General features: G+C 42.0%; 1 protein-coding gene across 24 annotated transcripts in view; it reads right to left on the reverse strand.

Moving 5' to 3' along the window:
• LOC137199626 (uncharacterized) overlaps positions 1 to 13561 on the reverse strand; it is a 177660-nt gene extending 164099 nt beyond the window's left edge. For 22 of the 24 annotated variants that reach the window (XR_010931821.1, XR_010931820.1, XR_010931819.1 and 19 more), the window contains exons 1-2: positions 12878 to 13188; positions 4690 to 4758 (exon numbers count right to left, since the gene is read on the reverse strand). The gene's annotated coding sequence lies outside the window, so the exon portion shown is untranslated. The other 2 variants (XM_067614047.1, XM_067614048.1) reach the window with 2 other exon arrangements.
• Positions 13562 to 27380: the final 13819 nt, after the last annotated feature.

Raw genomic sequence — 27380 nt, forward strand, 5'->3', positions numbered from 1 at the left:
CAAATGATACCTTTCACCTGAGAGGGAGGGAGGGAGGGAGGGAGGGAGGGAGACTTTGCAGTGAGAATGATGTCACTGGCAAAGCTCTCTCAAGCCATTTCAGGAACAGCTTGAGCTGGAAACACAACACAGGAAACTAAACATAGAGGGCGTGATGTGCCAGCATCAATCTATTGTACGTTATATTTCTGTGACACAAGCTGATAAAATACAAATTACTACCTCACATTACCCTAACTGCCCTCTCTTTCTCTGGCAATAAGGCAGGCTGTGGCCCATGCCATGGTCTCCTCTCTGCCCGCATGACTACCGTTTAAACTAACATGGACGTCCTGCTGCCCAACATGAGTCGGGCAGAGTGATCCCTTGTGCCTGCTTTTATTACCTTGTTGACACCAGCTGCTAGTTTTAAGCACTTTTAAATGCTGAGTCTGAGTGGTGGCTCAAATCACAGAATTAATGCCGTTATTCCTGCCCAGCTTTCTTTTTGGCAGTGCTTTTAAGCCCCAGACTTAACAACAAGCCTGGGTTTTATGCATTCAGACAGCTGGTGGGAATAAGGCAGTTGCCAGTGGCATAAAACTGTGTGTGTGTGTGTGTGTGTGTTTATGCGTGTTTATGTGTGTGTGTGTGTGTGTAGTGTGTGTGTGTGTGAATTGAGGTTAAGGTTAGGGTTAGGCATGAATTGGTTATGGTTAAGGTTAGGGTTAGGCTGTACACAATGAATGGAAGTCAATGCAATGTCCTAACAAGGATAGCTGCAAAAACTTGTGTGTGTGTGTCTGTATGTGTGTGTGTGTGTGTGTGTTTGTGTGTGTGTAAAAATGTGGCTAGCGTGTGCCTTCGCGTGTGGGAGGGCATCTGAATATTAAAAACTGTCTTTTAAAAGTTGCTTGTCCGCGGTCCAAATATTAAAATTGCACATTTGTCATGTTGGTCAGTCTTTATAAACAAGGATTTATCTCTCATGCTCAGTATTTGGCATTAATAAAGGTGATTAAAATGCGGTGGAAATGTGACATACTGGAAACCAAATGTTGCAGATTCCTCCTTCCTCTTCACCAGTTTGACACTCAACTTCCACTCTCTCCACACTGGCACGCTTCATTACTACTACGCCTGTGTGAAGTCACTCGCCTCCTCTTGCACACAAACACACACCACCACCACACTGATGAAAGTGTGCATTCCTGTGCCACCCCACCCCCCCACACTCCCCCCACACACACACACACACACCACACACTTTCCCTCACTTCACACACACAAACTAAGCAATGCTATCTAGCAGCTGTACCTCTCCTTATGTGCAGAGAGTGTTGATCCCAGTTCTTCTCTCACACACAGTGAACATATGTCAGTCAGAAACAAGGCAGACTCTGTATTCCTTCTGAATAAAAAAGTTTGGTTCTCATTTTGTACGGTACTTCTAAAGTCTCCTTAGACTCGTGCAAAAAGAGTCAGTGGTTCTCAAAGTGGGGTCCCCATCAAGGTCCCCTGAGGGTCCCCAGCAAAAAGGAGAATCATTTATTTTCAATATAATTCCATCCATAAGTGACACCATGACAGCATGTGTGACTATTTTGGTCATGGGTTTCATACACTTTCTGTCATAAAACATCTAAAAGCAAAAATCTTATCAGATGGGGGTCCATGGTCTAATTTGTGTGAGTTTAGGGGTCCTTGATGAGGAAAAAGTTTAAGAATCACTGCTCTAAAGTGATACACTGAGGTGACCTTGTTGTGAGAGAGAGTGTGCACGTGTTCAAATGTGCGAATGTGCATGTGCGTGTGATTAAAAGGAAAGATCTGAGATGCCTTAGGTAAAACAAATACAGACTCTGATAGATGCCAGCAGCACATGTCTGATTTACATTTCCTAATTGCAAATGAATTACCAAAGAAACATTTCGCCGGCACCGACAGGAAACACAACACAGAGACGAGTTCTACCTGAAGGAGAAAGTGTTTTCACAGAAATATTTATAGGAGGCTTAGAAAACCTCCACATAAGCCAGCCGTCTCCTGACGACTGTTTGAATGTATGTACTGTAGGAATGCAAATGTATGTGCACATACATTAGCAACCGTGAAGTTTATACACTAGCTTTGACTCTGCAGTGGAAGAGGGAAAAACAACTCTGTGTACAGAGTTCTACTTCTGCCGCTTCATAAGCTGGTGGCAACGATGCAAAGTTTTCTTGACACTCATGATATTCATGCCCCTCTCGTTTAATGTACATTTTTTTTGCACTTTGCAATTTTTAAAATTTATAGATCAAGATTTTGTCTTTGTTTGATAAATTATGATGTCAAACCTAGCCCTATGCTATGAATGTTGCTGCTAAACAATCAAAAATAATGACTAGGGCTGCTACTAATGATTACTTTCATTATCAATTAATCTGCATATTATTTTCTTAATTGGTCTAAAATTGTCTTTACCATTTGACATCATCAAATTGCTCTTTTTCTCCAACTAACAGTCTAAATCCCAAAGATAATCAACTAATTGTTTCAACTCTAATGTTGTTTAATCAACTAAAAAAAGTGCAGATTATAATGAAAAATCTTCAAAATCTTTTAAAGGATATTTGTGTATTTATAGGACACGGTTACTGAACGTTCAAATTATTTGTTTAATCAATGTAAATGACAGCTATTTGGCACCTGTAGTAATACATAAAAATTCACTTGAATGCAAAAAAGTCCCCAAATCAAAAGAAAAAAAAAGAGCAAAAAGACAGTGAGAATTCATGCTATGTAGCCACTATATGGTAATCCTTTATTCATTATGTTTCAAACTCAAATGTACCATCTTTCCACTTTCACGTGCCACCTGAGGTGAGAAGTGGTCCTGAGGGTCCAAAACGGGTCCGACTGGTTTGGGCTGACAGTCAAACAAACTCATGGCCCCTCGCCCAAACAATGACAACAACAGCAAACAGCACCTGTCCTGATGATGTCATGCTCTCACTGGTATCCCATACTCGCCTGAAGCCATATTGAGTTTTTAACCTCCTTTGTTTTCTCCTCTCCCTGCCCTCCCTGAAACCAAACACTTCCTGTTTATATCATCCATCACTAGTGAGCATCAATTCTCTCAAATACATCTTCAAATAAATCCTGTTGTCTTTTGTCATCTTTATCTTTGCACTTTGGAGGCAGGACAGGCCAAGACTATTGCCACCCTGACAAATGATAAAACAACCACAAGATTTGTGTCATTCTGTTAAAGACACAGCAGGAATTGACAAAATACAGAGATAATTCATGAAGGAGAGAGAACAGAGGAATGCGGGTCAAAAGGTTCAAGTGACACAGGTGGATGTGGATGTGTGTTGTGTAAGTACATGCTTGTACATGCAGGTATATGTAGAAAAACAGGTAGAATCAATATAGAATGTAAACCCACGTTTACTCCTTTATCTAAATCTTACTTGTTTCTATAATTAAAGAGAGGTGTGTTGTGGTGGAGAGCCAGTCGTCTTTGATTTGGGAGCGTGGCGCTGTCACCGCTGAGCACAATGACACCACGCACACACGCACGCACACAAAAGACCCACACACACAACCCAACCAGCGGGAAACAAGAGAGGAGCAGCTGTGAGTTGCACTCATCAGTTCAGATTGAGGGAGACACAGGCAGGCTGGTAAACAGACACAGATGTACGGAGCTGAGCAGAACAGAGAGTGAGAGAAAGAGGAAGGTCACCCTTTCACAATGGGAAGGTAGCGACAAAGTCAACAACACTTGCTGCGTGACTAAAGCTACTGTCAAAAAAAACAAGCTGGTCAAAGGGGCAAATGTCAGTTATTTATTTCCTTATCGAGTGAAAGCTAGTGTTACTGTTTTGGTGGAAATATGATTTTTAAGTAAAGAAGGGATAAGCTACTTCTTTATCATTATTTATTTTCTATACCTCTACTTTTTCCATTTGACTTACACATGATTTCTGGAACAATGACCATTGCTTGAACCACTTCGGTGGTACATATGTCAACTTGTCATGACTACAATCCAAAAAAAATTCCCAGAATCTGTGCAGGTCTCTAATGAGCAATAACCAAATAATCGTCATTCATGAAGAGAGAACCTGAGGAAATTCACCTGCCAAGACCTTCTCATGTGACACACACACACACATACACAGCTTTGTCAGCGACTGTTGCCTCCCCTGAGGGTGACACCCCACCTGAGAGCTCAATCCTGTCAATGCTCACTATCTCAGTTTCCCTTTCAGTCTCTCTTGTTACACTCATTCCCAGAGTTTTCTCCCTCCCCCTGCCCAGGGTCAGTATTAACCCCAGTCACAGCCCTACACAGTTAAGACGGGAGCAGTAAGGTGGTGTAATGAGGGATCATTCTTTAACTTAAGGAGTTCAAGCCCACTTGAAAAGTGAGAAAAGAAAATGCATAGGGATTAAGAGAAGAGATGGGACAAAATGACACTTAAAAGGCCTACATTTGTTATGAAAGCCTTTGGTTCAAAAAATGGTGACATCCACATATAGAGACAGGGTCATCAAGAGTTCATTTTAGAGGTATTTCATAATGATCTACAGTACCAGTCAAACATTTGGACACACTTTCTCATTCAAGTGAATGGTGTGTGTGTGTCCAAAATTTTGATTGTTACTGTATATTTTTTCCAAACGTATATTTAAAGCCTTCATTCACTTCACTACCTTCAGTTGATTGATGTCTTGCAGCTTTGTTGGTTGAGGAAGTGATCAGTCCAGGTTTGACAGGATCTTCTGTATCAGAAAGAAGCACACTAAGTTAGTGGACTGTGATGCATTGCAACCGTAATTCTCTCAAACCCTCTTTGACTTTCCCTCTCACTCTCAGTGGTCTCCCCTCTGACTTTACATAAGAAAAAAACACATTCCCATGTTTTCACAGAAAGCGAGATGCTCTGGAGTGAACTTCATGAACTCCCACCCACTTTCCTCTTTTGTGTTTTCTCTAAATCTCTCTATTCCACCAAACTATGTGGTGTGCTATCATGTTACCCGTTACTATAACAAAAAATATGGGCTTGTAGTTTCCAAGGCTTTTATACATTTTCTGTATTTTTTTCTGACAACATAAGAACTACATGTACAAATGACCCTGCTTTGCCTTTACCTTAAACACCTTAACTGTGGCTTGGCTTGTTTGCACTTTTTCCAGTTCTTAAAGAAACAAATTATGTGTCACTACAGTTACAAATAGTTACAAACTATTACAAAAACTTCCAGTGAGGACTTAATGATCCTTAGCCTTCAGGCTCCAGTGATGTCTAACCAGTCTGAGGTAAACATTTACCTGCAGAACTGATCAGACATTAATGAGTGATCACCACCTGGAGCTAAAACATTCTCCAGTTCCTGACTTAACATGCTAATAAGGTGTCCACTGTATGTGTGTATGTATGTATGTATGTATGTGTGTGTGTGTGTGTGTGTGTGTGTGTGTGTGTGTGTGTGTGTGTGTGTGTGTGTGTGTGTGTGTGTGGGTGTGTGGGTGCGCACACACACAAGCTGGGATGTTTGTAGCCCGCAGGAGGTAGAAGTGAAAGACCACCAACTGAACAACGAACCAGGTGGTGAAATCAAAGAGAAGACATGTTGGTCCAGCAACTGTTATCCTCAAACAGCCAAACTAAAACTTCAGGGGGTTGAATCTGTACTCTTTGCAGCTGCTGCTAAAAACATCTGTGCACCTGAGAGACAAGCATGTTAGCCGCTGAAAAGTAACAATATTACTCTTTTACAGTTTTTCCCTAATTTCCTGTATATATTGAAACGTCTGTGGAAATGCATGGAAGTGGTTTTGTTTTCAAAAAGTCTGCGACAATGTTGCATTCATGGTTAGTAGTAGAGCTGCCGCGGTTACCACAGTTACCGCATTACAACAGTAATGCAATCACTTCATGCCCACCGCAGAGTCAAGCTGATCACCGCTTCACCACTGAGTGAGCAGCTCAAGTGATGGGACATTTGTTATTCTCTCAGGCTTGACAGAAAGAATGATGTGCTGAAAGACATGCCTGCTGAATGCTGACCAATATTCCTGCTGCAGAGACCGCCTCTTAATGACAACGCTGGAATAAAGATAAACATTAAGACTACAGAGGCTTTAAAGAATAGACTAGTACAGGAATAAATGCATTCGAAAAGTTTACCGTACTGGTCCAAATATAAGACGGGGGTCTTTTCCTGGAAATACGTCTGGAAAAGTGAGGTTGTTTTATATTTGGGGTCTAGACAATCAGGTGTTCACAACATCAGATATTCTTTTTGAATGGATAAAGTACCAGTGTAAAACCGACTTCTACACAGAGTGTTGCATTATGGGATGTTTGTAGCCTTAATGTTGCTAGGGTAGCAAGTGTCTTTAAGTCTGTTTTTAGTGAGTGTGTTAGAGTCAGTCAGCACTAAAAGTGTTTCGTTAGTCCAGTTTAAACTGCAGGAGGTTCTGAAGGTTCATGTAACGTGTTTTTCTGCCACGGAGGATCCTGTGAGGGTCTTGCTAGTGTAACTCCTTAACCACAAACACAGTAGAACTGCGTGTCTGGAGAAAAATCACTGTTTATTCTTTAAATTGAACCATCAATCAATGTCCTAACGGCAAACATCAAAGTCCACCATAAGTCTTCAAAACTTATCAACGGAGCAATAATTTCCAAAATGACCACCAGATACATATTAAAGAGCACATATTTAGGGATTGAGACTAGAATGACTTGTTGAAAAAAATTATTGACTTAGTATTTCTAGAAAGAAGTTGGCACTTTTTGAATGGAAGTCAATTGGAGCCAGGGACTTTTTGGAGCCAGCATCTAGCTGCCATTGGTGGCATTGCACTTTAAGGTACTTGGTAGTTGCCGCTTGTTCCATAACAGTCTTACATAACACCAACACCTCACTGTCTAATGTCCTGTCCGATCATGCCATTTTAAAAGAAAATACATCACACTGATGAAGTAATAATACCGTTACCTTTAAAGTAAGGTGAAGATTATGGTTACAGATTTTTAGATGCTCTACACACCCATCCACTAACCCAACCTCAGCACCCACATTTTCTGCATCTCCACATAAAGGGCACACTGTTTCATGCATGGGTAATGAACATTGGAAGAGAAATCGTGCGCTGCAGAACCATCAAATACTGTATGAATATAACTCCTTGGGCTACTGGGCTGAGACAAACAAAACTATATTCTCCTCCTGCGAGAAATGCAGCTTTTATTTTTTCTGTTGTCAAGACAGGACAAGTGAGGTAAGTCAGTCGAGAGTTGCAACTTTTCCTTCTTTACTCCTACCATCACCTTGAAAGCGAACAAGCGTTGAGACTCCAGTGGACCCACGACATATTCTCATTTAGCGTCTCCGCTGTTGTGGGATGTCATGGCTATTAATTCTATCTGAGCTTCATTAATCCACATTTTCCCATCCAGCCCCCCTGTCCTTAATCATCATTTCAGCCTTTGCCAGCATGGCCTCTGGTGGCCAAACACAACTAGGGTCACAATGTGTTCCCTCAGCACTCGGGGAGTATATGCACACATACACATACATACAAAACACAGATAATAAAACAGGTCATCCATCTCAATCACACAGTATTGGACCCATGTCATTACAATCCTCTCATTGGGGTGAAGCATAAAGTATACACACTCACAGACAACTGCTTCAGTGCGTACACAACCGCCGCAGACAGGACTAAAGTCGTTACAGTCGCCAGGTTGTGACATCCACTAGACTGAATTTATCTTGTATGGTACTCCTGAGTGAGATCTGATTTGTGAAGAAGCTGAAGGTCAATCAGCAATGAGGAGAGAGGGAGGTAAAACCAGAATCAGAAGGGAGGCTTTAGAAACGCTAGCTGTTGGAAAAAGGAAAAAAAAAAAACCCACACTGGCAACTGAGCGGTGGTGAAAGAACTGACGACTATCAAGACTGTCTTAGCACAGCTCAGACCAGGTGGGCGATTGGTTGGAAACCGCTTATTGTTCCAGCAGATCTGAGCTGTTTGCTGTTATCTGAATACCAAATGGTTCCAATTTGCTGCATAAGGGGGGGGGGGAGAAATACCACGGAGGGGGCCAACACACACAATGGAAACTGGAGAGGGTAATCTGATGGAAATCTCTGAATGTTCCTCTCCCTGCTCGCTAAAGGTTAGCCTGCTTAACTGCCTGTCTGCTGGGTGGTTGCTTATTATTCATTCAGAGAGGCAGACAGAAACACATGAAAGAAATGGCTTGCGTATGCATAAGAGAAAAGCAAGAGGGTGGGTGGTAGGGTTGTCAGTTTCAAATGGAAAAATAATATCAGTAGCTTTAAGATTTGGTAATGAAAGCGTTCCCCTCCGCTGATCCTTCTTGACTTTCAAGATCATCGGCTGATCTGTGACCTCTTGAAATCTCAGCAGTGCCTGTCAGCGAAGTCTAAAACTCTACCTACATCACCGATCAGATGCACATCCTCTTCTTTTCTCTCACTCACACACACAAGCAAATTATTCCACCATACTGCTCCCACTCATATAAAAGCCATTTCATCACTCTAATGCAGATAGCACATAAAGAAAATAAGGCAATGGAGGGGGGGGGGTTCTGTCTGCATCACAGGACTGTAAGCACATAGAGTAACTGTCGCCCAGCACAGCCAAAAGCCCTTAGCATTGTGACAGAGCAGATGTTAAGAGTAATGACAGTGGAGATTACCCAATAATTGTAGCAGTGTAAATCATTTCGGGGGGGGGGGGGGGAGGGGAAGAGAGGGGAGAGGAGGAGGGTTGGGGAACAAAGGAGGATGAACCACGGCTGAAGCAAAGAACACCTTATTGTTGGTATGAAAATGTAAAAGAGGACAATTTATATGCCGCGCTATTTTGTTTTCCCAAATGTTTATGGGCAGACAGCTCATCTGTAGTTGCATAAAAGAGGGCGGAAGCTTCCAGAAATGAGTCCCTGCCATGTTTTCTGGTGATGGTGGCGGGGTGGATAATGGCGATTATGACGATGTGGCTGCTAGTGTTATTGTCTGTGTTTAGGAGCTAATCGCTGTGATGCAAGCTGCTGCCTGAGGCCAAGGATAAGGGATAGAGAGGCCCCTCCATCTAAGGATGTGATGACACATTTCTCCCTAAGTAAGATCCCTTAACAACAATGTCCGCCCCCGACCTCCAGCACCAGGCCCTAACCAGCATCCTGCCACGGTTCACCAAAGCCCGCTGACACCCGCTACAAGGAGCTCCTGTGTGTGTGTGTGTGTGAGTGTAAGCGTGCGCGTGTGTCCCTTTCACTTGCTCTGTTGTCGCCTTGATTGTGTAATAAACTTTATTCAGTTAAGCGTGAATTATTGTTAATTGAACTAAAAAGTAATTTTCTTAATTGAAACAGAGGGGGGAGGGGCAGACCAGATTAACGACGTAAAGGAGTGTTTCTCTCTCGCTCGCTCTCACTTGCACTCTCCCACCATCTTGAGACTTTTATCTTGTCTAATTCTTTTTCCCATTACAGTTCTCACCATAATTTTTCCCATCCTGCTACTGCAGTAAAAAGCCTGTAATCTACTTAGCTTCACAGCCATCTTAAAAATCGAGACTGCAGTGTGCTGACACATTTCTGAAGAACAGTCCTGCCAGACTGCCGCTTGCACTCTAAAATGCCTTTTTGCCAAAACCCGGTGGCCCTTTCACACATACATCCACTAACATTAACCACAGAAATTGTTTCAATACCGCTGAAACCCTTTGTGGCCAGAATTTAGAACAGTTACACTGGTGTTCTGCATGTCCACAGCAGTAATTTAACACAATATGTATATTTTGTTTACACAGTATGCAATTATGGACCCTTAGCACTAATGTTGCTGTGCCCAATTATTTTATGACTGATTAACCATCATTGCAGTATCAACTCCCCAATCACACATGCCCTGTTATATGCTATATAATCAATGGTAAAGGCTGCAAGTGTGAAACTTTACAGTATGCATGAGTATTCCAACAGCAAAAATACATACACCTGCACAATCATAACCACTCATACACCCTGCTAACACTGCTGAGGAAGACTACACCATCTTTCTCACAGCCCTCTTTGAAACCGCTCTAAAAATGTATGTACTAAAAAGGCTTATTGAACGCCGTCCTGCCCTGACATTTTGACAACCGATAAGTTAGCTAGCTCGCCTGCCTGCGCAGAGAGCAGCTGCACATACGCCCCTTGAATCGGGTTGTGGATTGCCAGGTTGCGGGGACAGATGGGTTGAAATTGTATGTAGTGTGTTTTGATTGTGCGGGTAGATTGTGTTTCATAGATGATCTGGCAACTTGGGTAACGTCAGAAAAACATACAAAACTCATGGATCCGTGTATGACGATTATTTATAATAAGGGCCATGCAAATTACGGGAGTTTCCTGCGAGAAACAACAAAACGGGAAGGCGCTGAGAGATGACCTTGAAATACAGGAGAAACCCGGGAAAAACGGGAGTGTTGGCAGGTCTGATTATACTCTACAAATCTGCGGTATGTGGGAGAGTGAACAAGACCGCAGAAAAGGGAGCAATGTTTTGGAATTCAACCCACATACCAGAGCTACTGCAGAGCTTCAGGAAACAGTCACATTCCAGTAAACACATGTGGAATTACCAGGGCAAGAGCTCCTGGTCACCAGCCCAGCCAAATATTATCTCATACAGAACAATATCACCCCCCAACACGGCAGCTATTCGCTGAGAGGGAGGAAGTGATGTATATTGACTTTTCATTTGTGTCTTGCTGACTCTGCCGGCAAAACGACCAAACCACTTCCAGCTGCTAAACCGAGAGGAAACAACGGAATTTTGCTGAACATGATTCAGCTGCATTTTGCTTCCAAAATTAGTTTTTTTTTTTCATTAAGCACTTCTGTTTCTCAACAGCCACAATTGTGAGTCATGCGGTGGTTTAAGTAGCTAAATGACACTCACACTATTATCGCCATAATATTCCTCTAAAATGATTAGTACTTTACATGTAATATAAGCAAATGAGGCCTATAAATGACATAGCTGTCCATGTTAATGAGATCCATGTACACAATAAAATAAACATAATCCATCTATTCCTCCTGATCTCCCCGCATTAACACATGACCTCTGTAACATGAACATTCTTGTCTAACAATAGTGGCAGTCCTCCACTATTTGTCTATCTATAGAGTGTGTCTGAGCCATCTAGCACCTTGTCAGTCATAGAAGCAGTGGGAGAAGAGTGGAGAGGGGGGAGGAAGAGGAGGAGGAGAAAGAGGAGGGGACAAGAAGAGTGCCATTACCAGTGTTCTGGACCCGTGTCTTCCCAGGGTGAATAATTACGTCTGACATGTCGTGAATAGGGAGGGACATTATCGCAGTGATCCTCTGTACCCCCTCTGTGTGTTCCCCTTGCATACACAGACACACTGGCGCACACACACACACACACACGCACATTAGGGCCCCTCTGAATGATTTAGGGGGTCTGTTAATAATGCAGGGGCTCCTAGAGCTAATTAGGTAAGTAGCAGAGGGCGCCGGCTGTGACGCCTCAGCTCACTGATATGAGCTGTAAAGGAATGAAGCATCGACTGCACACAAGTACTCACACACTGAGTTTGGGTTTATGTTTCACTGCACACACACTCCCACCCCCTAAGCTCAATAATAGCCCTGATTATTTTCAAAAGGGATGGCTTACAAATAGGTTTCATTATTGATCATGTGGCAAAAATGAAGCCCTGCAGGACTTCTTCTTTTATTCGCATACATTATGCATTATTAAGTGGATGAGGGAAGGTAATAGGTAACAGGTCTGTATACTGTGGCCCTAGATATTTTGACAAGCAGTTATCAGAGAGGCTGAAAGGTAAAAGGGATCTGTGTGCTCCAAGAAAATCAATAGAAAGTGATTATCTGGAGAGGGAACAAGTGGAGAGCCAAGGTGGGCCTTGTCACGTGTACAATCTCTCTCTCCCTCTCTGTGGCGCCATAGCTGTCAGCCCTGTAAGTGCAATATCAGGGTGATTAGAGAGCGGCGCAGACCCAGACAGAACACAGCCAACCTCCAGAGAGGCAGCGCCACAACAAGCCTCAGCCCAGGGTCAAGACTACTTTGTCAGCCTCCCTGCGTGCGAAATGGGCCCCTTCAGTGCACAACCAGGAAGCATCTTGTGTAAGAGATTGCAGGGTCAATGATATATGGCTCCTTTGTGGTGCCTTTAGGGTAAAAGCAATTACATTTAAAGGAGTCAGCTCACCCATATTACAAAACCGTATATTTTCTCACTTACCTGACTGGTATCTAGGCATTTATGATTTATGTGCCCATGTTTTGAGATATTGCAAAGATTTCTGCCTCCAACCCAAAACAGTGGTGGTGAATAGACTTAACTGAAAACTACTGATAGTGTGTTCTTACAGAGTAATGGGGGCACTTTCTGATTTTTTTAATGGAATTATTAATGCTGTAAAGACCCACTTAATCCCACTGTATTAGGGGAAGGCTTAGGTTTACATCTTAGACATTAATATCTCAAAAACTTGATTCAAACCAAAATCTACATCCCAATCAATGTGATTAGAGTGCCAGTGTAGCAGTATTATTCAATGGACAAAAAATAAATACAGTTCTGTAGTCAAGTGGCAGAGTTGATACTATAATATACTATTACTTATAGTAATACTAATAAATACTATGACTGTACGGTACTGTAGCATGCTCTTTCCCTAACAACAAACTGAGAAGACCCACAATTATGATAACACAAAGAGCAAACTGTAAAAGCTGTGGAGTCTTCACATTATATCACGTTCACAGTGTTGTTAGCTAAATATCTACAGGTGTGTAGCTTACCTTGCTTTCCAGTGTCCATAAGTCCCACAGATAACTGGTCCAAAAAAAAGTTAACAAGATATCAGGTTGAGGTTTTCACCGTGAATATGGTGGAGTTTCAGTGAAAAAAGCTTTTTGTTTCAGTCCAATGTCTTTAAACAACTAGCGGTGCGTTTAATATGTAGAGATAAATCCATTACAGGAAAATGACGCTGCTAACTTTTCCTGGCAAGAAGTTTGCTTGATAATGGCTACTGGATATAGTGCTTCCACTTACATGTTTTGTAAGGGACGTACGTAAAACTACATGTGTGATATTTTTTGGCTGGACCGGTCACTCACTGAGTGATGAATTTACACCATTGGTCGGCCGGACGGAACCATTTTACCAGTCTGCGCGGCGGCTAGCTGCTAGTTAGCATCGTTAGCATAGCCCTGCCGTATTGTGTGTAGCCAATAGACTGTATAAAAATAAGGTGTAGCCACGTGTTCCCGGTTTAACAGCACCGTGCTGGAAAGGTGACAGGTGCGTTTACGGCATACAGTCTATGGTTTACGGTGCTTGTTCGCTCTGAATGACGTCAGCACCGATATAAAGTCACACAGCTGACAGACTGTTAGCCTAGCATGCTAATTCAACATAAACATGTATGAGACCAAATGTTTACAGGCATCTACAGAGTGAAACAGATGAAAGCAGGGTGAGTTAAAAGATAATTAAAAGAGTTATAATTAAAATACTAAAATAAAATATAAAAAATATAATAAAACATATAATTAAAATAAAAGTTCTCTTTCAAATCAAATGTAGTCCATGACCTAGAAAGAGAAAGTGAAACCATTTTTGACGATTTTGAGAAAAAATATTCACAATATTTTTTTAAAACACTTTATCAAACATAGAACAACAATAAACATAACATCAGATCTGAAATAACAGGCAAAAACGATAATGTGATTAAAATCAAAATACTCCAAATTGATGATAAAATAAATAAATCGGTTATGTAGTATGAAGTTATTAAAATGTGTAAGTATTTATGGAGATGTTTTTAAAAAGTAGATTATAACTACTACTGGATGAGGCAAGTAACATGTAACTGGGCAAAATTAAAGCAAATGATTTGAGCATTAAAGGATTTGACCTTGGGAATAATCTTAATTCAAGGTGCACTTGAATTAAAAGGTTGATAGCCCATGATGAGATGGAGGCTTTGAAAGAAAAAGATAGTTTTAGGATCTTGAGTTGAGATCTTGTGAGTTCAATGTTTAGATGCAATCAGAGGTTTACAAATTGAATTAAAACAAGCACAAAAATTAAAAGAACTGAGGAAAGTAATGAATGAAGAAGGGTCTGTCGGTGGAGTTCAAACTAAGAGAGAAGTGCATCAAAAGATGTGGACTGTTCACATTAAAGGAATATTTCAACAATTTCTGAAATATGCTTTTCTGCTTAAATTCAGAGAGTGACACTAGAAGATCAATACTGATCTCATAAATCTGTGTTAAACTATGGGGTTAAGCAACACATTGTATCCTGTTTGTTTAATCCATACACAGGCAGAACTAAAAATGACAGGTTATGGTTTTAGGGGCAGCTGCATGCTGTGACGATTTCTTGACGAACAAGTGCTGGATAAACTGTTGCTTGTCAAAACATTGTTTCAATGTGTAACTCCCCTAAAACCTTTTGTCATTTTAATTTTTTTGGCTGTGTGGGGATTAAACAGACAAGGTACAGTGTTTAAGCTTTAGGGATATTTTTGGAAGGCATATTTTTATTTAACTTTTGGAGAGAGCCAGGCTAGCTTTTCCCCCAGCTTCCACTCTTTATGCTAATCTAGGCTAATCACCTCCTGGCCTGATCTCAAATATTTAACACATAGACATGAGATTGGTATCAATATCCTCACCTTGCTCTCAGAAAGAAAGTAAAAACAAATATTCCCCAAAATGTTGAAATATTTCTTTCAAACACTTTAAAAATGGTGGTAGGAAGAAAACCATCTGTCCTTCAAAATAGAAATATTTTCTGTTACAAGTGAGTTATTCTTACTCTGTCATGGAGGTGTGTGTGTGTGTGTGTGTGTGTGTGTGTGTGTGTGTGTGTGTGTGTGTGTGTGTGTGTGTGTGTGTGTGTGTGTGGTTTGGGGCAAGGGGAGTATACATAGCCTACAAGGATTTCCGCCATATAATCTACATTTTTTCAAATGTTTCTTTTTTTTCCTCCATGTTCCCTGTAGCGCACACTTGTTGACAGATTGCTCATTAGTGTGACACAAACTTTCAGCGCCGTCTGCAGTTTCTGGAGTTCACGAGTTGTATCCCATCCCACAACATAAGGGAAAGCTATAGCCTGACTGAGCTCTACCTGTATGCGATAGCTATGGCCTGAGGGTTGACAGTATCTAATCACAGCCTCAACAGGTAGGGAGAGGAGACGGTGCAGACAGCATGGCACCACATGGAATTCCTCCACTATCATAATGTAGATCAAACCACACACACAGCATTCAAGATTTATGGTGAATATATACTGCTCTCTACTATGAGACTAAATAGAGTAAATAATGCACAGCACATATACCAGCAAACATCAGATTATAATACATCCTACTGTATTACATTACAGTGTAAAAGCATTTACTGTCAGCATCTTACTAACAGGATCAAATCCATAAGGATTTATGACAAATGCAAGACAAAAACCACAGTGTTCAGACATTCGCTCAAGTGTACACAAACATTATTGCATTAATCTTTATTCATCGAATAAGATGTTCCTCAGCACGGCGTTTGAAGTCGTCTGACCTCGTCCTCACCTCGACACAACAGAACCTCGTCAGACATAAAAGCCGTCGTAGGGGGCAGAAGAAGACAAACCTCCCCAGGGGAAGGAAAAGCAGAGGAGTGGGACGAGATGGAGGAGGAGAAAGAGGAGGATGGGTGTCACTATCTCTACAAAGCCCTCTTATCCTCCAGATTTCAAAGCTGTACTCCCAGCATAAAATATTGTCAGAATGATATGACTCACACAGGGGGAGCTTGTCCATTGCCAAAGTAAAAGCTGAAGGAAGGAAGGAAGGAAGTAAAGGAAGAAAAGAAAGAAAGAAAGAAAAAAGAAAGACAGTTTCATCACTGTAAAAGCAGCGGCAGGAGATTTCATGCGGTTTTGGCAGCACAAGGGCCCACATAAATTCTCTTAAAATATGTTTTTGATATTATACAAAGAAAGTACTGTGCGAGGCCTCTTCCTCGCTGAGGTGAGCTCAGTGTTTCAGGAGTGAGCGCATACTGTATGGAGACATTAGATAAAACAGAGTGCTGTGTCTTCTCACAAAGTCACCAAGATGATGTCTGCAGCAGTCCCAGATGTCTCATAGCTGGCATGTGGTAACTGCTTAAATAGTGGTAAATATGATATAAAATGAATGAGAATCATAATAACTTACTTCTGACCAGTTTTTAAGGCACAAAGTGCTAGCTCTCTTCTCCTTTTTTTATTTGTTTTCTAAAGAGGAAGTATTTAGGATGTAGGCCAGATGGGTACACAGCGCTATTGTATGGTTGACAGAGAGATGACCTTGTTGCGCCTGTGTGTGTGTGTGTGTGTATGTGTGTGTGTGTTTAATCAGACAGAGAGGGGGGATTAGAGACCAGGCACCTGGCAGGTGGAAACAGTCTGTACTCATCTGATGCCCTCCTGTCCTTCAGCGCTCACACAGACACACAGACACACACACACAATATGTAACTTTCTCATAATCATACTGTCATGTTACAGTGTGTACAACAACCTGAACTGCATCTTTGTTTCAGACTGAGGGACTTTGCAGTGAATCGCCCTATTACAGCCCCATGTAAGATAGAAAGTAGACAGGAAATTACTCACACAACATATACTTATTTCTACGTAAAGTACTTCTTACATGACATTCTGGAGTTTCCCAATTTTATACTGGTTATAGTTATCTATAGTGGTTCCTAACCTGGGGGCCAAGACCCCCACAGTAGCTCACAAAATTAAATTTAGAGGTCATGAAATGATTAATGGGATTGGCACACTGAAAAAAAAAATATTTCTGCTACACATAATTATGTTGGTTTTTTTCAGATTCTTCTCTAATCTTTACTTTTTTCTTGTTAATTACTTGTTAATTTTAACACTTCAGGACTCCAGAAATTGTTCACATTAAAGAAAGAAAAATAATCACTCTTGAAATGGTCAAAATGGGTTAACATATGCAGTCAGTGACAAGGAGTAATAAGAAAACTTTGCTTTGTTGTAATGGGTCACAAGCCAAAGAGGTTAAAATCACTGGTCCAACTTAGGGCGTCAGTAAGCTTCAAGTGCTTGTCAGATAGTCAGACAGCATCTGACAGCACTCTCTAGACTTTTCCAACTTCAGAACTGGGGAATGCCTTAAATAACAATTTCTGTAACTTTCCCACACAGAGAATCCAACAATCACACGCCCACTTCAAACAGTGATTGGCCAGGTGAGGCCAGTGTTTGAAATTTTCTTTTTTTTCATTCTTCACACAATTGCTTCTGTCAGTTTTCATGTGTACAGCCCAGTGCAACAGTACAAAGACACCACGCTTAGAAGAAAGACTGTCAGAAAGTGTTACTGACATTTAAAGGTGCAGTGTGAAGAATTTAGTGACATCTAGCAGAACGGACTTGGCAGAAATGGAATATAATTTTCATAAGTATGTTTTAATTAGTGTATAATCACCTGGAAATAAGACTTGTTGTGTTTTCGCTACCTTAGAATAAGCCCTTTATATCTACAGAGGGAACAGGTCCTCATCCACAGAGCCTCCATGTTTCTACAGTAACCCAGAATGGACAAACCCTTCTCAATGACCACAGGTTTTTCAACCCACATTTGAGTGTTGCTGTTAAAAACACTTTTGCCTTCAGACGTGGTCAGAGGGCACATCGTAAAAACTAGTTTGTTTCAGGCATATCTCATACTGTCATATAAGTCCATAAAAACTCCTTAACTCTGTCCTCAAAGTGACTCATTTAAATGAGTGGGATGAACAAGAACGTAATGAAAACAAAGAAAACAAATCAGAAGTACCAAAAGACTCATAAAAAAATGCAGCAAATTGTAACATTACTGACCAGTTTTAGGCAGTGTTATATGTTGTATTAGAGGGCAGTGGATGAAGCTTAACTTGTTTGGCCAACAGGTCTGTTGACACTGCATCAATCAAAACAAATGTGACACTTCATTTTGGTCACAAACCAGTTATTTTGCCGGTGCAAACAACTACTTCTGTTTCATTTCTTGCGTATTACTGTCACCCCAGAAGGCTCCATTCCCTCTATGGAAAAGGTTTGGGAGGAATTCCTGCTAAACAGTTTTTCAAGGTAAATTAAGCTGACAAACATCAAGCTCAAAAATCATACAGCTCAATCCTGACTCCTGTCAGCTTTCCCAAAAGAGTACTAAGCACCCCATCTGTTATGGCCTGCTCAAAGATAGTAGCTCAAGTGGAGTCATCAGTGTTAAGTTAAAACAAACACAGTAATTACCCTAATTAAGATCTGGCAGATTCCTTTAGATTAGCCTGCACTAGATACTAGAGAGTTGATATCAGAGGGGAGAAAAGAGGATTAGAGGAGGTCAAAACGAAGAGCAGGAAGGAGAGGAGAGACAAAAACAAAAAAGTCTTAAAATTGAATGAGGCGATGAGGAGGAAAAATTGATTGTCAATTAAGAAACTGAAGGGGCATAGCTATTAAAATGAAAGGAAATAACTTTTGAAGAGAAGGTAAGGAAGAAGAGTGGAGAAAGGAAGGAAGGAGGGTGTGCGCCTGCATGCCCAGTGAAAGCCAGTGATTGAGGAGGGCTTTTTTCGGCTGCACCAGGAGTAAATGGCTCTGCAGGCGCTTGTCACTCTGGGCCAGCATGGGACGATCAGCGATGATGACGGGGGCACGGACCTGTGTCAAGATGTTGAACCCGGCTGTCAGTCAAACCTCTCTGCCCTATGGGATGACAAGGATGGGCCTTAATCCTGTTGAAGAAAGAGAGAGAGAGAGAGAGAGAGAGAGAGAGAAGGAGGAGGAATGATGGGAAGGCAGGAGAGCGAAATTAGAAATGAGGAAAGAGCACAGCAACAGGCAGAGGAAGAGAGAGAAATAAGGCATGGAAGTTGGAAAGTATTCATTTATTTGAGAAATATAATGATGTCATTTAATAAAAACTACACGCAACAGGTTTGTGTAACCTCATAAAGTTTACACCGTTCTGTAAAAGGCGGTGAAAATTGCAGCTATTCACTACTCATTTAGACTTCACAATCGAACCATCTGTCTTGGGAAATGAAATATTTGATGTCCTTCGCCTTAGTAGGCAATATGTCGCTGTGTGAACTTGTCATTCGATGGCCAGAAAGGCCCGTGTGAGTCAACATCCAGCTATCTAGGACTATAAACTCCAAGGCCTCCTGGGAACGCAGAGGAATGACCAGGGAACCAGTACATTAGAACACAATAGAAAACTGATCCCACAGTCAGTATTCACTGGAACTCCAGCAAGCTGCTTTCAATTAGTGCTCGCTCATTCTCAGTGTTGGTCTACCGCATCATTTCAAGTAAATGCAACTATAGCTTAGAGCCACAATGTTTGGTTTGGCAATGAGGAAATTTGTGCTTCTCTCTTTTCTCTTGTCAGTGGTAGCCACTGCAGAAGTCCCTTTTTACATGCATTTGTGTTGTATGTACTACAAAGTATTTCCTCCTTGTTTTACAATGACGTAATGTAATGAAAACGTGATACAAAAGTCACATCTTTAAGCAACTACAGCAACCACCAGATCCTAGAGGATGCCAGTGCCGAAGCAGAGAGCAAAATATACCAGTGTTAAAATCTGAATAAATTTATAAGCTAATAAAATACTGCCTGGAAGATGTGCCCTCTGGAATGGGACACGCAGCAGTGCTTTAATAGTTAAGTGAACTCAAGTTTATTTGTATAGCCTAATATCACATGCAATGTCTCAGTGGGCTTTATAGGTCTAAGGTCTAGAAGGAAAAACTCCCCTAAAATTCTAAACACATACGTAATAAAATAGAAGAAGAGAGGAAATCCAGATAGCTGGGGTGTATTAAAAGCCACAGGTTGGAAAATGCCAATTACAAAATCTGGATAGAAAGTTGTAGCAGCTAGAGGGAATACACAATACACCAATAGGATTATAATCCACCAAATCCACAAAGCAAACTTTATTTATATAGCACTTTTCAAAGCAGTAGTTACAGTTCTTTACAGAAAGAAGAAAAAGAGGGAAGAGGTGAAAAGAAAAAACAGGGAATAAAGTAGGCAGACAATACCATAAAAACAAGGACACGATATGTACAAACTACAGAACATAAATTTATGAAATCTGGAGAGAACCATGTAATTCTGATCTTTGCAGCTCAACACCAAGCCTACTGCTTCACAACAGCTGCTCTTATTGCCAGTGTATCCATACACTTATCTACATAACACTTTATGTAAAAAGATTTGTCTCCTTCAAGTAATCAAATCAATTTGATTCATGTTTTTAACATGCATAGATTAAAAATAATCCTAGCTAACAAATGCATTGCTCACATAGCTTAGTGAGTGTTCAAACAAAAACAGCTTTGTGACAGGATTTTACAACTCTGAAAGGTTATCAATCATTTTCACTTTCCTCGTGACAATCGCTAGGTAAAACAATACGTATTTGACTGGCTGATGCAGCGCTTTGTATGGTGACACTGCATTGCATCGCAGAAAAGTTGACCTTTTGTCTGATCCGCCTCAACCCTGTGATTTTTCGCTGTCTTCACCCCCGCTGAGCCAACGCAGCGGTCCCCTGCCAATGAATGAGGGGGCTGTATTTTTTTCATGTAATGCTATTGTCTGTCTGAACATGGCTTTAGTTTGCTGTGGCACATGAGGAGGAGTACTGGATTGAGATTTATACATTTTAGATCTTGTTAGATAACATATTGCCCTCAGTGAGGTGCATTTTCGCAGGTCGCACAGAGAGATGAGCTCAGAGCATATTGACCAACCAACTGTAAGATATACATATTATATACAGTATACACATAATGATAAAAATTCCGTTCAGTGTTAGGGCTGCACCCTATTTCCATTCAGCCGCAGTGTTTTACTAGCGACAGTTTACATTCAAGCATCCCCAGACTTTACTAGTCTGGGTAACAATCCAAGAGGTCTGGTCAAAACCTTTTGATCTCAACATCAGAGTCTGAAACTTGCTCTTTTTGCCAGAAATATTTGTATTTTCAGTAAGGGTGTATGTGTGTTTGTGTGAGGGGTATGACAGAGACACTGTGAACCAAGAGAAAAAGCCAATGATCTTTCCGGGCCCAGATGTACAGTGTCCCTGAGGTGATCAGAGCCGTGACCTGACACTCCAACGTCCCAGCATGCTCGGCAGATGTGGGTCAACTGACATCTGTTTCTCGCTGCAGCCCGGGCTCAGCTCAGCTCGGCCCGACCCAACCCTGCTGCCATATTCATCCTAATAACCACTCCCATAATCACCAGGGATTATTCTAAAATTAGTGAGCACACACACACACACACACACACACACACAGTGACTGCTCTGATTAAGGTACAGTGCTCCATATGGTTTTTCAGAGGGTTTGGGGGGGATTTGTATGTTTTCAGCCCTTCAGTGAAAAGCCTTGAAAAAGCCAGCTTAGAGAGGACTAAAGAGAGTCCCTGCATAAATAATATTGGAAAATAGCCTGAACAGGGGGGTCAGGTTGGGGTGGTATTCGGACTGCCAGCAGAGGTGCTCTGACAATGAGAACGCATGAGGCTACTGCGCGGTGATCTGGCCTTGAAGTTAGGCGTTGAAGAGAGACAGCAGTGTGCTATTCTGTCTCCATAAAGGAGGGATTACGAACCAGTGACAGGATGTGTGAATCAAGATGGCACACTCACCACACAACAGGACTAGAAAGAGACACTGCAGGGGGCTGTCAAGACAGACCCAGAGTGAGCTGGGAGGATTACCATATAATGATGAAAGATGATGAAGACTGATGAATAGATTGTTGGCGCTTTAGCTTGGGGGAGGGAGGACGTCGCGCTTCTGTGAGGAACTTGACATATCAAGCGTGGATGCCAGAGCTTAGGATTTCCAGTGCAAAGAAATGCACTGATTTTTTTTTTTCCCCCAGCTTTACTTATGCAATTGTTTGCTTGTTTATGCATCTTCTGTAATGTAATCAAATTTTTTTTGCCTTGTTCAACTGTAAACTCATTACGTTCCGCACATTCTTGTGCTACATATCTTTCTTTTTATATTGTGTGTGAAATAATGTATAATAGCCCCCCCCCCACCCCCCCTTCTTTAGCCTCTCCGTTTTTTCTCTAAGAGGTCTATTTGTGGAAGTCATGGCCTGCTGGTGTTTACGACTCTCACTGGGCCCCTACTGCTGGTGTTTTTTCCCGCACTCACACACACATGCACACACAAACATGCACACAGTGGGCCCTCACTGCTGACACTCAACTTCATTCTTTGCTGCAGCTGCATCTGTTGTCACCATGGAGACCTTGTTTATTACTTAACCCCCCTTGCTCACACACACACACACACACACACACAAAACACACTATGACAGAGAAATAGGCAGGCTGCGGCTCCCTCTGTGTTTGATTTGGTGTTATAGGGCCCATCGGATCACAGCCCCCAGCAAGCCCAGGCCCATATGCACAAACACACACACAGCAGTTGGCCTGGATGGATGCAGCAGGCCCATGCTAAACACAGAGCCATAAGCAGCACACTACCTAATCACCTCCAGGCTGGTCTGGATAATGACATTTGTTAAGGCTTTGACACAACCTGCGTGAGTAGGGAGGCCAGTCTGGCTACCTTTTCCTCCCACACATCACTGATAGAGAAACAAGCAAATAGAAAAGGACACAAAGCAAAGCAACACAAGCATCTTGGGGGTGAAGCATAACAATGTTCCTGCATACATGTCCATGTGTGAGTGTAGAGGGCGTTAGTGAAAGGCCATCCTACTTAGCGGGGGGCAACATACAGGCAGGTTTTTCACGAGAGGGGGAATCTGTTATGCAACATGTGAGAGCCCGCTAATCTTGCTGAACAGCCTGCTCTTCCTGGCCACCTCTCAGCCAGTGCACGCACAAATATGTGTACGCTCACACACCTCCTGGCCATCTTTCTAGCCATGCATGGCTACACACCCAGGTGGCCTTAATGGGTTTAAGAGCAGTCCGAGAGCCTCCTGCGCTTCTGTCCAGACCTGAGCCCTCCTGTCTAAGCATGTGACTGCAACAGGGAGACGCGTGAGAAGTCAAGGAGCCAATGAGTTACCAGAACACACCACGGTGGTTGCCTGTTTAAAGTAATTATAAGTGGAATGTATTACAGCCTGAAACTGAGTACCATTTTCTGAATTGTTTTGACTTGCTGACGCTAAAGGAAAGTGTGGCCAACAGGGACTACGACCAAAGGCATTTAAATGTTATTATATCAAAAAGTGTTGTCAGTGTGGTGGCTGACCCTTATTGATTGATCTGGCATTCGGCACTTGGCAGATGGTAATTCTGGACCCTGTGTCTGCAGCTACACATCTGAAGTAAAGGTCATTAGTTGACCTATTGGGGTCAGGTGGCTCCACTCACTAAGCTAACTCCCAGCAGCCTTACTCAGCTTGTTGGCATATGCTGACAGGCTCCCAGCTGAGTGGCTCAGCCTGTAACATACACACACATCCACATGTACACACGCACGCACCTATCTTACCCATGAATATACAGCCAAAGGTCGTGTCCAAGATGACCTCCAGGGGATAGACGTCCTGCAGTCTGCTCTCCTCTGTAATTCCTTGAGCTCACAAGTGCCACTGCACAAGTGACTTCTAATGAGTATTGAAGTAGAGGAAGGCCATAATTTGTTATTATTCATTTAGTTTGACAGATGAACAATTCTAAATTCAGCTTATTAATCAGTTGCTTATCAATATTGTGCAATGCCAAGCTTCTTTCCAATTAGTTCACCCTTTGAAAATGTAAATGGAACTAAATCCAGTAGCTAAGAGAACTCAGCAAAGAGATAGAAGTGTGAGAATATTAGCCAATAGCATAAACTTGCACAGCACAATCACTGCAACCCTGAGAGAGCTTTTAAAAGTGGCTTCTTATCAGTAACAGTTTGGGCTTCTTTCATTTGTGCCCACAGCATTTCTTGCCATTTAGCCCCTGCTCCATTTTTGTGACAGTTTTGATGTGCTACGAGGCTTCAGGCCCTCTCTGTATCCATAACTGCAGCACAGCGGCACAATAAATACTTTGATAACAGCACAATCTGTAACTCGGGCAAAAACAAATAACACAGCGGTCCTTACAAGAGTTCTTTTGTCAGGGTTTGGTTCTGGATTCATGAACCGAACAAAACAATTGGTTCCAGATTGAGGCGGGCTTCTGTTCTCCCCAGGGGGATGGTTTAAATATATCAGAGTAGAGAGAGGCAAGAATAACAGTGGAAATGGTGAGAAAGCATATGAGAGAGGAGTGAAATGGAAAACAAGTCAAGCATGGGTAGTGTGGGAACGTTTAAAGGGAATAGATGGATGCGAGGATGGATGGAAGATGATGTGTGCAATAAAACATGACTTTTATGGCAAAAATGGAAAAAATAAAGAAACAACAGAAAGAATCAAGATAACCATGAACCCTGAGCTGAAGTATTGTGTGAGCGCTTTAAAGGCCGGTCACACCAGCATTTAAAACAGTGACATTTTGGAGTGAAAACCAAAATGTCACAAAAGCCGAGTTGAACTTTGATGTGTAAATTTGCGTCATTGACCAACATCAAACCGTCTTGATGATGCAGGCTGAAGGAATGGAGAGTTGTAGCTTATTAGTTGTGTAGGGCCATTTACTTTTATTTAACCTCTTTCAGTTTAAGTATAAACTGCTTCATACAAATATCGCAGACAAATTATGAGACAGGAGATCATGGTACAAATATGTCTTTTAAATAAACAGTGTGAACTTGTCCCGTTAGTGACCTAGCTTTTCTCCCCTACTTCAACACAATACAATCCTGAGAGCAAAATGCCGGGGGCAGCACAACAAAAAAAAAACCCCAGCTACAGTAGTTCACTAACAAGTAGTCCTTACGTCACCAAGCCATGAGGATGAACTTCATTGTTCCGCTCTCTGGTGAGAACGAGCCTTTAGTGAAAATTACGGTTAAAGCTGAGTACAAAGGATGATTCGTCTTCCGTCACTGAAAGAGTCCCTGCCTGCAGACTGTACTGACCTAGTACTGTACAAAGCTTACCATGACTACTGTCCTTTGTACTATTTTTGAAGAGCCCCATCTGTATGTAGACAGCTAGTGAGCTTGGGAGTTAGAGGATGAGGGGTGAGTGTGGGTTCGTTGTCGGGGTTATGTAGGGGGCACTTTCCATCCCAGATGTTTGGTTAAATCGGGCCTGCTACACCTTCAGAAAACACTGCTTACTTTCTATGGCATACTAGTCTTAAAGGACCAAATGGCACATTGCTGCTCTCCGATATCAAAACTGATCTATTTTGTTTCTTGTTTGTAGCTTAGAGGGAGACAGGAGATGACATTTTCTTGATGTTAATTATGTCATAAGACTCTCAGTGCTCTTACACACATACACTCTCAAGGATGTGCTTCATTCTTGAGAGGACGAACCAAAAAGGACCTGGCAAGGGTTTGGCTAAGGTCCAGCTGCTTTCATACACACATAAACACACACACACACACAAACACACACACACAGGGCGTACTTAGTCCCCATCTTCAGTGATTACATAGCCTTTCAAACTCATTTAGACACACAAGCAGTCAAGCTGAAAAGTAATTTGTCCCAACATACACAAATACAAGAATACACTCACACACTGACACACACATACACACACGTTCTCTTTTTCACACCCACAAACATAAACACAGTATCAATAGAGCAAGGACAGGAGAAGTGGAACAGTGTAAGAATAGAAAAAAACAACACAGACACACACACACATATAAATCATAGCCATAGCCATGTCTAATCTCAATTCCAAATGGTGATAAGTGACAGTAATTTGACATGACAGCCATGAATTGTAGAATCAAACAATATGAATCTGATGTCACAATAGGATACTGTTCCTGTGGTGGACGTCAGGTATCAATTGGCCAATCCCCTTATGGCTGTTGAAGTCTAAATCAATTTCCATTGGATGATGAAAGAGGAAGTTTCCTCCTCCCTCCTTCTCCTCCGCAACACCTTCCTACCTACCTCCTAGATTCTATACTGCACCCTCAGCCATTAGCTCAGACAGTACCTGTTTGGTCGGCTAATTACTCATTATCAGAGCTTCAGCGAGTGTGTGTATGTATATATGTGTGTGCACGTCTATGTCTGCGTGTGTATATGCCAACAGATGCAAAGAGGAGGTAGGCACACACTCGGCAGGAAGGGGGCTGCTGTCGACTGAGCATCCATGCAGGGCGCTGAGGGAATGAAGACAAACTGCTGCTGTGACGTATACGTAGATGACAGTTTGCGTGTGTGTGTATATGTGTGTGTGTGTGTGTGGGAGACAGATAGACAGACGGACAGACAGTTCTCCTGTTGTTGTGTCCCAGAGATGTGTCCCTGGGCCATCTGACACCTCTTCCTGTTTGGACATCAGGCCCCTGAGGACACACACAGCTGGGGACGGGACAAAGCTAGCTCCCTCTCTATGCGTCCACACACACACACACACACACACACACACACACGCACACAAACACACAGTGTCCCCTATAAGGTCCCATCTATCAGCCTTGTTGGTGACACATTCTCCTTTTCATGTGTGACCACCAGCTCTTGGTCACATGAAGGATCTAACAGCAGCTGTGAGAAACACACAGAGGAGCATCTGTGTATATGCATGGGTGTGTGAATTATGTATGTATACTATGTGTGTGTATGTGAGCATGCTCTTGTCAGTTGCGTCTGTGCCAAACAAGTTCCTTCTGACATCACTTTGTCATCTCTGTGAAACTACAGAACACAGAAAATGACCGTAACAAAAGAAAAAAAACTGCAACAAATCAGTGTAAGACCACAGCTGCATGTCTGAGCTGGATGACTCAACTGTCATAAGCTATAAAGACAAAAAAAAAGACAAAGCAAGGTTTCACACCTGCTTTGTTTGGAGCAGTCAGATTACAATGTGATATTTTTTTCTCTTTTTATATTCTTTTTGTTTTAGTTTGGGAGGTGGGAACATAAAAATCAAACTCATGTACTTCCTGAAGGACTGGAATCGAGACTCTTGGAAATACCCAAACACACAGTGCTGAACAACTAGCATAACAAATCACAGAACAAATCACATTACTGATTGTGTACATGATATGTTCCGCATACTTTTGTGAACTTTTGGTCTGGGGATGTTTGTCATGGTTTGAGTTAGGCTCCTTTGTTCATTTAAGGGGAAAT

The sequence above is a fragment of the Thunnus thynnus genome, chromosome 16 (genome assembly GCF_963924715.1).
Source record: "Thunnus thynnus chromosome 16, fThuThy2.1, whole genome shotgun sequence".
Taxonomy (NCBI): Eukaryota; Metazoa; Chordata; class Actinopteri; order Scombriformes; family Scombridae; genus Thunnus; species Thunnus thynnus.